This window comes from Lissotriton helveticus, unplaced genomic scaffold (genome assembly GCF_964261635.1).
Source record: "Lissotriton helveticus unplaced genomic scaffold, aLisHel1.1 SCAFFOLD_1131, whole genome shotgun sequence".
Lineage (NCBI taxonomy): Eukaryota > Metazoa > Chordata > Amphibia > Caudata > Salamandridae > Lissotriton > Lissotriton helveticus.
This window is the reverse complement of record NW_027611974.1, coordinates 100001-110000: the sequence shown is the minus strand read 5'-3', so window position 1 is coordinate 110000 and position 10000 is coordinate 100001. Positions and strand designations below refer to the sequence as shown.

The 10000-nt window shown below is 45.0% G+C and overlaps 4 non-coding genes across 4 annotated transcripts in view; all 4 read left to right on the top strand.

Moving 5' to 3' along the window:
* Positions 1 to 9326: 9326 nt before the first annotated feature.
* Positions 9327 to 9445, top strand: LOC144807288 (5S ribosomal RNA). Its single transcript, XR_013606166.1, has one exon. It is a non-coding gene; the product is annotated as a 5S ribosomal RNA (ribosomal RNA).
* Positions 9446 to 9542: 97 nt separating this feature from the next.
* On the top strand, positions 9543 to 9661 carry LOC144807285 (5S ribosomal RNA). The gene has a single exon (XR_013606163.1). It is a non-coding gene; the product is annotated as a 5S ribosomal RNA (ribosomal RNA).
* A 97-nt stretch (positions 9662 to 9758) lies between these two features.
* Positions 9759 to 9877, top strand: LOC144807409 (5S ribosomal RNA). The gene has a single exon (XR_013606283.1). It is a non-coding gene; the product is annotated as a 5S ribosomal RNA (ribosomal RNA).
* A 97-nt stretch (positions 9878 to 9974) lies between these two features.
* Positions 9975 to 10000, top strand: part of LOC144807287 (5S ribosomal RNA) — a 119-nt gene continuing 93 nt past the window's right edge. Inside the window, exon 1 of the ribosomal RNA XR_013606165.1 lies at positions 9975 to 10000. This exon is cut by the window's right edge and continues 93 nt beyond it. This is a non-coding gene — a ribosomal RNA (5S ribosomal RNA).

Sequence of the window (10000 nt, the reverse complement as noted above, 5' to 3'; positions counted from 1 at the left end):
CCCAGGCGGAAATTATATTCCAGAACCAACCGGACCATGTCCAGGTGCCTGGATCTTGGTGTATCAGATGGGCAATTTTATGGAGTCTGGTTATAGCTGAATAAACAGACGGCGCGTTATTTGGAATGAAAATACAGCAACTAGATCCGATGACTCTACAGGCCCCGCCCCTATCGGCCAGTATGACGTCAAGGACGAGACGATTCTGTAAAACGACAAATCTCATAGCAGATTGCTCTTCAGTTAAATTACCTAGAGCAGAGGCAGTCTCATTTACTACAGCTTCAAGGGTTCTGGTTAACCTGCGGATTAGCTTACTATTCTGGATAGGTCCTATAAAGAAAAAGAAACCTCTGTTGAAATCTGTATACTGTTCTAGAGCAGTTTCAGTATAATCGACAATTGGGGACTCCCTTCTATGTCTAATGTGTACTAGATGTGTGTTTCTGTGATAATCAGGTGGGGCTAGGAAAACAGGTGGCAGTAGGAAGGCAATGTAACAGGTTCCCTCCCAATCGAGGGGCAGACGAACATATGCAGTTTGACCACAAATAAAATAAGAATGACGTGAAGCTTTAAAAATAGATTTCCCACTGTCACTATACTTGACAATAGTAGTACAATCACTATGTCCTACATGTACGGAACCATTATTTCGGACACATAATTCACCTCTGACTGGCAGTACTGAAATAGCAGGTAAGTCTGGAGTAGTATCAGACTGAACATTCAGGACCATGAAATTCGAAGAATAATTACCTAAATTATACACTTCATTTTCTAGATCTAACCCTGTTCTGTGGGGAAGACCTTGCTTGTCTGGGAAACATGTACTGTTAAGAAAAGACATATCTGTTGAGGATGACGTTAACGTGGACCATGCTCCACACGAACCATTATGTGAGAATGGATAAGGAAAAAGTGGCAGAACTCCCTTCGGTGTCTGGAAAGGGGGGAGTCGACCACACACCCAACAATTAGTGGTATTGCTGGACTGGTGTGAGTAATGTAACATGCGGATGAATGAGTTATTTCGCATGGCGAGGCGGTAAGAGAGTTCATGAGGAGGCAGATCACTAAACGTGTGCTCTACTGTAGCATTAGCAGACTTATTTACATGAGGAACTGGAAGATACAGATAGAACGCATAACTGGTGCAGGAAATCATAATGCTGAGAAACAATATGAAACATAGAAAAACGATACATCGGATTGAGTTTTGACTAACTCTCTCACTATGGGGGTCTATTTTATACATGTCAGAAACAGTCTAACCGTTTCACCTAGGGGAGGACTTAGACAATCAAACTGACTGACTTATTTTACTAGACCGGAGTTTTAGTTTATACTCCTGTTGCGGAGTTTTCTCTAACAGGGGAGGGGTTGTAGCAATGTCTTTTGCGGGACAGTCCTTGAGAACAATACTTTGGCAATCCTTCAAATCCTGGGAAATGTTCTTTAAGACGGGTTTCAGTCCATTAAAAAGTTTAATATGAGAAAGGTGCACCCAGCCTTTGCGTCCTTCCAACTTCACGGCTGTACGGGTGGTGAGGAGGACCTGTCGGGGCTCTTTCCAGCGAGGCTCCAGCGGACTTGATCTGTCAAAGTTGCGGACCATCACCATGGATCCTGGAACGATTTCATGCGGTGCCACCTCGGTATTGTCTGGAAATGCGGCGGCAACCTGTGAACGACATGAGTTGAGGGCAGACATCAAGGAAGCTAGGTAATCTGTCAGCATATTACTTGAAACATCGGTAATACTTCGGGGTCTAGGAGTACCCCACATGTTAGGGGGGCGGCCGAAAACGACCTCATACGGGGACAGACCTGATCTGGAATGTGCGACCATGCGCATATAAAATAAAGCGACTGGCAGAGCTACTAGCCAGTCCACACCTTTTTCTTTACACACTTTTGCAATACGGATTTTCAGAGTCTGGTTATGTCTCTCTACGAGACCGGCTGCTTCAGGATGGCGTACACAATGAAACTTCCACTGGTACCCTAACAAAAGGGAAACATGCTTCATGAGTTCAGATGAGAATGGCTGGCCGTTGTCAGAATATACGACTCTAGGGAGTCCATAACGGGGGAAAAACTCACGAACCAACTGCTTGGCAGTGGTCGCGGCTGTGTAATCTGGGACTGGATATGCTTCTGTCCACCTGGACAAAGCGCATACAACTACAAGGACATACTTGAAACCTCGACATCGCTCCATCTGAATATAATCCATCTGGAGGACTTCAAAAGGGTGGTCAGGGGGCTGGAATCCACCTTGTTCCACCGGGACACTTTTACCTGGATTAAACTGACAACATATCATACAGGTACGGACTTTCTGCTTGGCTGCAGCTCGTAAATGCTTGTTGAACCAAATGTTCTGGATACTGTCTAACATAGCTTTTTCTCCTAAATGTGCTGGACTATGTGCGGTATTAATAATGACTTGAACCATAGAGTCGGGGAGAAACCATGTGGCTTTACCCTTCGTTACCCATCCTTGATCTGTCTGGACCCCTCCTTGTTCGGACCATTTCTTGATTTCTTCGGGAGTAGCGTGTAACTGGATATCTATGACATCTTGTGTAGGGTCCTTAACTGTCATGCATGTAATCGGATCTGGAGTGTGGGTCATGTTAACTGGAATGTCTGGAGTCTGTGCTGTAAGCTTGGCTGTGCGATCTGCTAGATCATTACCTTGAGAAATGGTGTCAGTAACTTTCGTATGTGCTTTGCACTTCATGATAGCAATAGATGTCGGTAAATGTATGGCATCTAACAGAGCTTGAATAAGGAGACCATGCTGAATCTTGGTTCCATGAGAAGTCATGAAACCTCTCTCCTGCCAGAGCACTCCGAAGTCGTGTACAACTCCAAATGCGTAACGTGAATCTGTGTAAACATTAACTTTCAAGTTCTTGGCGTGTATGCAGGCTTGTGTCAGAGCAACTAGCTCTGCTGCTTGAGCAGACAGGGTGTCAATACGGTGTGTTTCAATAACTTCAGTGTCAGTAGTCACTGCATACGCGGCTACTAGTTCTCCTGTACTCGTTCTCATACATGAACCATCCACATAAAGTGTCAGGTCGGGGTCTGGTAACGGAATATCTGTCAGATCTTGTCTTGGCTTTGTCATAATGTTAACTACTTCCACACAGTCATGTGGGTCAGGATTCGAAGTAACTGATGGTAACAATGTAGCAGGATTTAAAATGTTGCAGCGTCTGATTTCTATGTGTGGCTGGAACAGTGTCAATTCATAACCTGTTAAACGTGCAATTGTCAAGTGCTGAGTTTGTGTTCGGTTTAAAAGAACTTCCACAGAGTGTGGAACTTGTACTGTCAAGGAGTGTCCTAAGACTATGGGATCACTTTGTCTGATAGCTAGTGCTGTGGCTGCAACTGACTTGAGGCACGCAGGCAGAGCCTGGGCTACAGGATCTAATGTGCTCGAAAAATAAGCACAGGGCTTGTATTGTCCTGCTTGATCTTGTGTGAGAACAGATAATGCTGTACCTTCACGTTCAGTGACGAAAAGTGTAAAAGGCTTACTGTAGTTCGGTGTCGCTAGAACTGGAGCTTGGCATAGGGCTTTCTTTAACTCATTGAAACTAAGTGTATGTTCAGATGTCCAAGGGAGAACAGTCGATACGGCTGCCTCCTGTGTCGTTAACTGTATCAGTGGTTTGGCTAGAAATGCATACTGGGGAATCCATTGTCTGCAGTAAGAAGTGAGGCCGATAAAAGCACGTACCTCCTTCTGGGTCTTGGGCTGAGGAAGACTCGCTATTAACTGGATACGGTCTGGTGTCAACTGCCTACCCCTCTTGGACAGCAAGTGTCCTAAGTAGACCACTTGCTGGACACAGAATTGAAGCTTAGAAGGGGACACCTTGTGCCCCATCTCGGCTAGGAAATACAAGACTGTAAGGGATGCTTGCTCGCAAGCACGTTCAGAACGGGCTGTGATCAGTAGATCATCGACATACTGGAGCAGGGCAGTGTCAGTTGGCATGTGAATGTTGTCTAGTTGTCTCTTGAGTGCTTGACTGTAAATACTAGGACTTTCTGTGAAACCTTGAGGAGCTCGTGTGAACATATAGCTCCTTCCATTTAAACAAAATCCGAAAAGGAACTGGCTGTCTGGATGAATAGGAACACTGAAAAATGCGTTCTTGAGGTCTATGACAGTGAAGAACGTGGCTTCGGAATCAATGGCCGTTAATAGGGAAGAGATGTCTGGGACAACTGGGTACTGCGGAATAATACACTTATTAAGCTCTCGTAGGTCAATCACTAATCGATATACTGGGGGTGCATTTGGATCAGTATGTTTCATGACTGGAATGATCGGAGAATTGCATACGTTGGAGTCAGTTTCTACAACTACTCCTTGAGCCATGAGCTCGTCAATAATTTTGGATAAGGCTGCTACAGCCTCAGGTGGCAATCTGTACTGTCTGATTCGTGGTAACACTACACCTGGCTTGAGAGTCACACGATAGGGTGTGATTTGCATGTAACCTACATCAGTTGGACCTTGCGCCCATAAGTGCTGCGGAACATTAGACAGTCTTGAATCAAAATCTCGTAATACATAGTGACCCTTAAAGTCACGTAGGAACAATCGTATTCCCTCTGGGGAACAGCATATAACTGCACCTAACTCTTTCAGTGTTTTAATGCCTAATAGGTTTTCTGGACATGACTTAGTAAGTAACAGATCAGTAGTGCGGGACAATGGACCTACTTCTAGAGTAACTGGCTTTGAAATCTCATTTACGATAGGTTTTCCTGAAAATCCAAGGGAAACATTTCTTGAGCCTGAGAGCGGAGCCCCTGGAACTTCGGCGTGACTAATTGTGGTCCTACTTGCCCCTGTATCGATCAAAAACTTTCTATCTTTCCCTAATACTTGACTGTGAACATAGGGACCTTCTTGATCTACAGGTATCTCGATGAGAGGCAAGCCTACCTCCCTCTCTAGGCTGTTTCATGAATACTGCTGGTACTCTGGATACTCAGACTGTGCATACTGGTACATCTGCTGTGTAACGTGCTGTGTTGCAGCAATAGGCTGCGGTGCTGTAACTGTCTGTGGTGCATTCTGTGGCTGAGAAATCTGTGAAACTTGTTCTTGTCTAGGCGGACGTGGTCTTTCTTTAGTCTTACCAGTAGCTATGTTGTGTTTCAGAACTGCACACTCATTTATAAAATGACCTGGCTGTTTACAATAATTGCAATTCCCTTTAACGGGAGCTGCAGGATGACTGGCTTGATTTGGACCCCTCTTCTGACTGTCTTGAGGAACAGATTGTGCAACTAGTACTTTCATCTTCGTGTCTTTCATACGTTTTCTTTCGTGTTCTTGTTCTTCTCTGATTCTATTCTGGTGGTATTGAAGCATCTGCAACATCTGGGACGGGGTATTAGCTTGCCAGGTACTTTCGACTTTCAGAACTCGATTCTTAATTTGTGGGCTTGAATTCTCGACTAATTTAGTAACAAAAAGGTGAGGGTATGACTCACTACTTGTCTTGAGGCCACTGTTGATACTGAAACATTTTTCAAATCTAGAATAAAAATCACTAATATCCTCATCTTGCTTCTGTTTACAGGCTGAGATTGCATCCCAGTCTTCTTTTCTAGTTGTCAATAATCTGGGTAAAACTTGTATTAATAATTCCGGTAATTCTTTACATTTATCTCCAAGACCGGTACCTGGTACTCGTGCCTTGTCTTCAGCTTCTAGAACTGTCCAATCGATCTTTTTCTCTCCCACCTCCCATTCTTTTTCCTTGAGCTTTTCATACACCCCTGCGGGCAGCAGAACCTTTAACATTTTAATTATATCTGGGTATGTGTATTCTCCCATACGGAGCATGTCTTTTAATTCTCTATGGAACCCTGCTGGATCTTTGTCATGACAGGGAATTAATTTCTTCATCTCGAGGAGTTCCATCTTTGTAATCGGAGTGTAAACAAACACTCGTTCTAGTTCGCCACCCGTTCCTCTAACTGGGTGGACTTCTCGTAACGGATTCTGTCTCTCCATGTAAAATGGTTTACTTTCTGGGGGTGAGACATGAACAAAATGCGGGTTCAGAAACGTTCTATATTTGTGACGCTGTTCTAGAATGACACTAATTAAGTCGGTACCTAGACCTTTCCATCTATACTGGAGTAACTCGTTCAGGACATCATGTAACGGGCCTGGATCAGAGTGCTGACCCTCATACAATGTAATGAGGTGCTGGATCATATACATACCCACCAGTCGTTGCTCGGCTGGGGGCAGTTTCAGAAACATTTGTGCCACTATTTCGTCTGGAAAAGTGGTAGAATCAGTAATCCATCGGACTGCTGATCGGGCTAGTTCTTGTTCATGCATGGTACTTAACTCACTGTAACCGATTCGTGATTTCAGAATGTGGTCGGTAGCTTGGAATACTTGTTCTAGTGAACCTTGTTCTGGTGCTGGAGAATGAAAAATAGACTTGTGTTCTAGGCGTAAATGGCGATCTGGAAATCTAGATTTTCCTACATACGCTATTCTGGCGGGATTCTCGTCCTCTACCTCTTCAGTATCAGAGTTACTTTCTTTCTCGCTTACTTTTGCTGCTTTACGTTGTTCGTGTATCTTTATTATTTCTCTACGGATTTTCTTGTACATACTCTCCATAGCACCGACGGTCTTGTGCTTACCCTCGGCTATATTATCACTCCACCTTGTCAGGATTTTCATTTCGGCCGGATCTTTAGACGGGTAATCTTGTTCTCTTATTAGACAATTGATCAGAAACTTTAATATCATGAGCTGGATCTCGGCTTTCCTTTGAGACATGGCCTCGCTAATACTTTCTGGATCATCCCCTGTACGGATGAAACGATATATTCTGTCTAGATCTTCTTTCATATTCGGTAAGGTGACTAGATACTCGGCCACCTTTCTTACGCGGAATGAATATAAAACCATATTATCCTCGCCTGGGACTGGATCATAGCCGCATTCGGCAAGGGATTTTCTTATTTCTGCTACAGTCTGATGCCTGGGCGTACGCTGTGACGCTTGTGCATGTAATTCGGCTGTCGTTAAACGCTTGTGTGGCGGCGGGGTTTGAGGAGTACCTCCCCCTGCGGCCCCTAAACTAGAGTCGTCTACTGAGGCTCTTCGTCCTGGCAGAGTGGGAAATGGAAATGCAGGCTGGACTTGTATGGCGGGCTGGACCGGGGGTACCGTAACAGGTACTCCGGTGTCTGGAGGAGCGGGAAGTGCCTGATTTACAGGGACTGGCGGAGCGCGAACAGGATTTGCATATTCTGGGACTGTGTCGTCCAAATAGGACGAAATAAAAATATCAGCTGCGGTCTGTTTGTGACGTAGTTTGGTCGGAACTAATGGTGGCGGGAAATTACTGGATGCCTCTGGGGTCGCTTTTGGCAAGCCCTCGGCAAGGAGAGGGTACATACCCCTAATAAGGGCATGCCTCTGTCTGTCTGACTGTTCGGCTTTGACTTGTTCACCTATCTCGATTAGTTCTTTTTCTTGTGCTCGTTCTAAGGATTCTCTACTTAATTCTGACTTTCTGATTTCCTTTTCAGTTCTTTTATGAGCTTCTTTGCGCCATAACTCGATGGCATCTTTCTGTGACTGTCTGGCTTTCTTTTTCCATAATGCTTCTTCTACTCGCATGATGCACTCGGCATCCCATGTACCCGATACGGGCCATCTATACTTTTCTTCTAAGTGTTTGGTATACTCTACCCATAAATCTAGATACAATATGGCGCTTATGCCATGCTTCTGATACATAAAATGACCTGGACTGTCCCTCGGCGGAACAGGAACTGCTTCTTCTAACAAACCCTTTCTAGTTCTTAGCTGACGTAATCTCGAAAAGAGAGACATTGTAAACTTGAATCGGAACACAATACAATACACGAGGAACAATAACAACTGGGAGAACGATTCAGGCATACCACGACATTGGAAATACATTGAACAACATCATAACATAACAGTTCGGACAGAATATTACCTGGAATACTGAGAACAGAAACACAAGAATTTCTCGAGAACGGAACAGACTAGAGTTACTGGATGCACTGCTGAAACAGTACGGAACATACCGGTCCCATAAAGGTTTAATACAGCATAAGGACAGGAACAGGACAACCTGCATAGGAATAGGATGGCAGGGCCCAGCAGCTGCTGGGGCTGGATCTGGGATGAGCGCGCTAGCATTTTAATAACAATACACAAGCATATATAGTAAAACAGTTGCATTACAGTACATATGGTAGGCGGAGCAGTGGGTGGAGCAAAGGGTGTGACGCGTAGCAGTCGCGAAAGATAAGGGTGAAAAGAGGTGTAACGGGGCGTATACATAGACATGTGATGCAAACGTAACAGAATATGTCATGAATGGGGCGGAAACCATAGAGGGGGCTACCTGAGGAGCCGGGACCTCTAACCTGATGGTGCGCGCAAACTAGCAATGACGTATCACTAGGAGAAGCTGGGGGCTATGAACTCTGTGCTAGGAGCAGAGACTGAAGTCTGGAGAGTCAGGGCGACATGTACCTAAACAGTATCTAGTATCTGATGTTTTAGAGAACATGTTGATATAAACTAGAAGTTAGGAGGGGAAAGGCTAACTTGATTCTAAGACTGGACCATGCATTATTCTACATGTAGTGCGTGATGAAGAATATGAAATGACCATTAAATGCAGTATTTCTCTAACGTGGAGACGTGAAGGCTAGACAATGACGGAAACTATTGATGCAGTTCAGTAGCTTAGGAATGCAGAGAAGGAGGACTGAACTGATAGCTGGAACTATAACATATTTTTGGCAGACTCAGAGGCAGAGCCAGGCTGGACCGGGCACTGCAAGGCAGGAAGTAAGTGAAGGGTCGAGGATACAGGTGGGGGCTGTATCGCTCCTCAGCGAGGTTTCAGAAGACAGGAGCTGAATCTGGTGTCCAGGCCCTTTTGAGGCCTAGAAACGGGGACTTTACAATGGAATAACGTGCACACTGAGAAACGTGGCAACGTAGCTTTACATAGGCCTGATATTCGTAGTATTCACGAGAACTGGAAACTGGCATACTAGAGGTGGACACAACTATAATTGCGTCAATAATCGAACATGGGGAATGCATATGCATATTTAATCATGCACACATAACATATGATGGATGACACGTAGGGACACAGAACATGGCAAAATTTTACTTTTCCACATGAGTCAGAGTGGCTTGCTAGCACTGAAGTTGAGTGAAGCAAGCTAAGAGTCCCAAAATCAGTACTTCTAGAGCCTACGGCCATACCACCCTGAAAGCACCTGATCTCGTCTGATCTCAGAAGTTAAGCAGGGTCGGGCCTGGTTAGTACCTGGATGGGAGACCGCCTGGGAATACCAGGTGCTGTAGGCTTTTTTTTTTTTTCTTTCGCTTTAGGTGAGTCAGAGTGGCTTGCTAGCACTGAAGTTGAGTGAAGCAAGCTAAGAGTCCCAAAATCAGTACTTCTAGAGCCTACGGCCATACCACCCTGAAAGCACCTGATCTCGTCTGATCTCAGAAGTTAAGCAGGGTTGGGCCTGGTTAGTACCTGGATGGGAGACCGCCTGGGAATACCAGGTGCTGTAGGCTTTTTTTTTTTTTCTTTCGCTTTAGGTGAGTCAGAGTGGCTTGCTAGCACTGAAGTTGAGTGAAGCAAGCTAAGAGTCCCAAAATCAGTACTTCTAGAGCCTACGGCCATACCACCCTGAAAGCACCTGATCTCGTCTGATCTCAGAAGTTAAGCAGGGTCGGGGCTGGTTAGTACCTGGATGGGAGACCGCCTGGGAATACCAGGTGCTGTAGGCTTTTTTTTTTTTTCTTTCGCTTTAGGTGAGTCAGAGTGGCTTGCTAGCACTGAAGTTGAGTGAAGCAAGCTAAGAGTCCCAAAATCAGTACTTCTAGAGCCTACGGCCATACCACCCTGAAAGC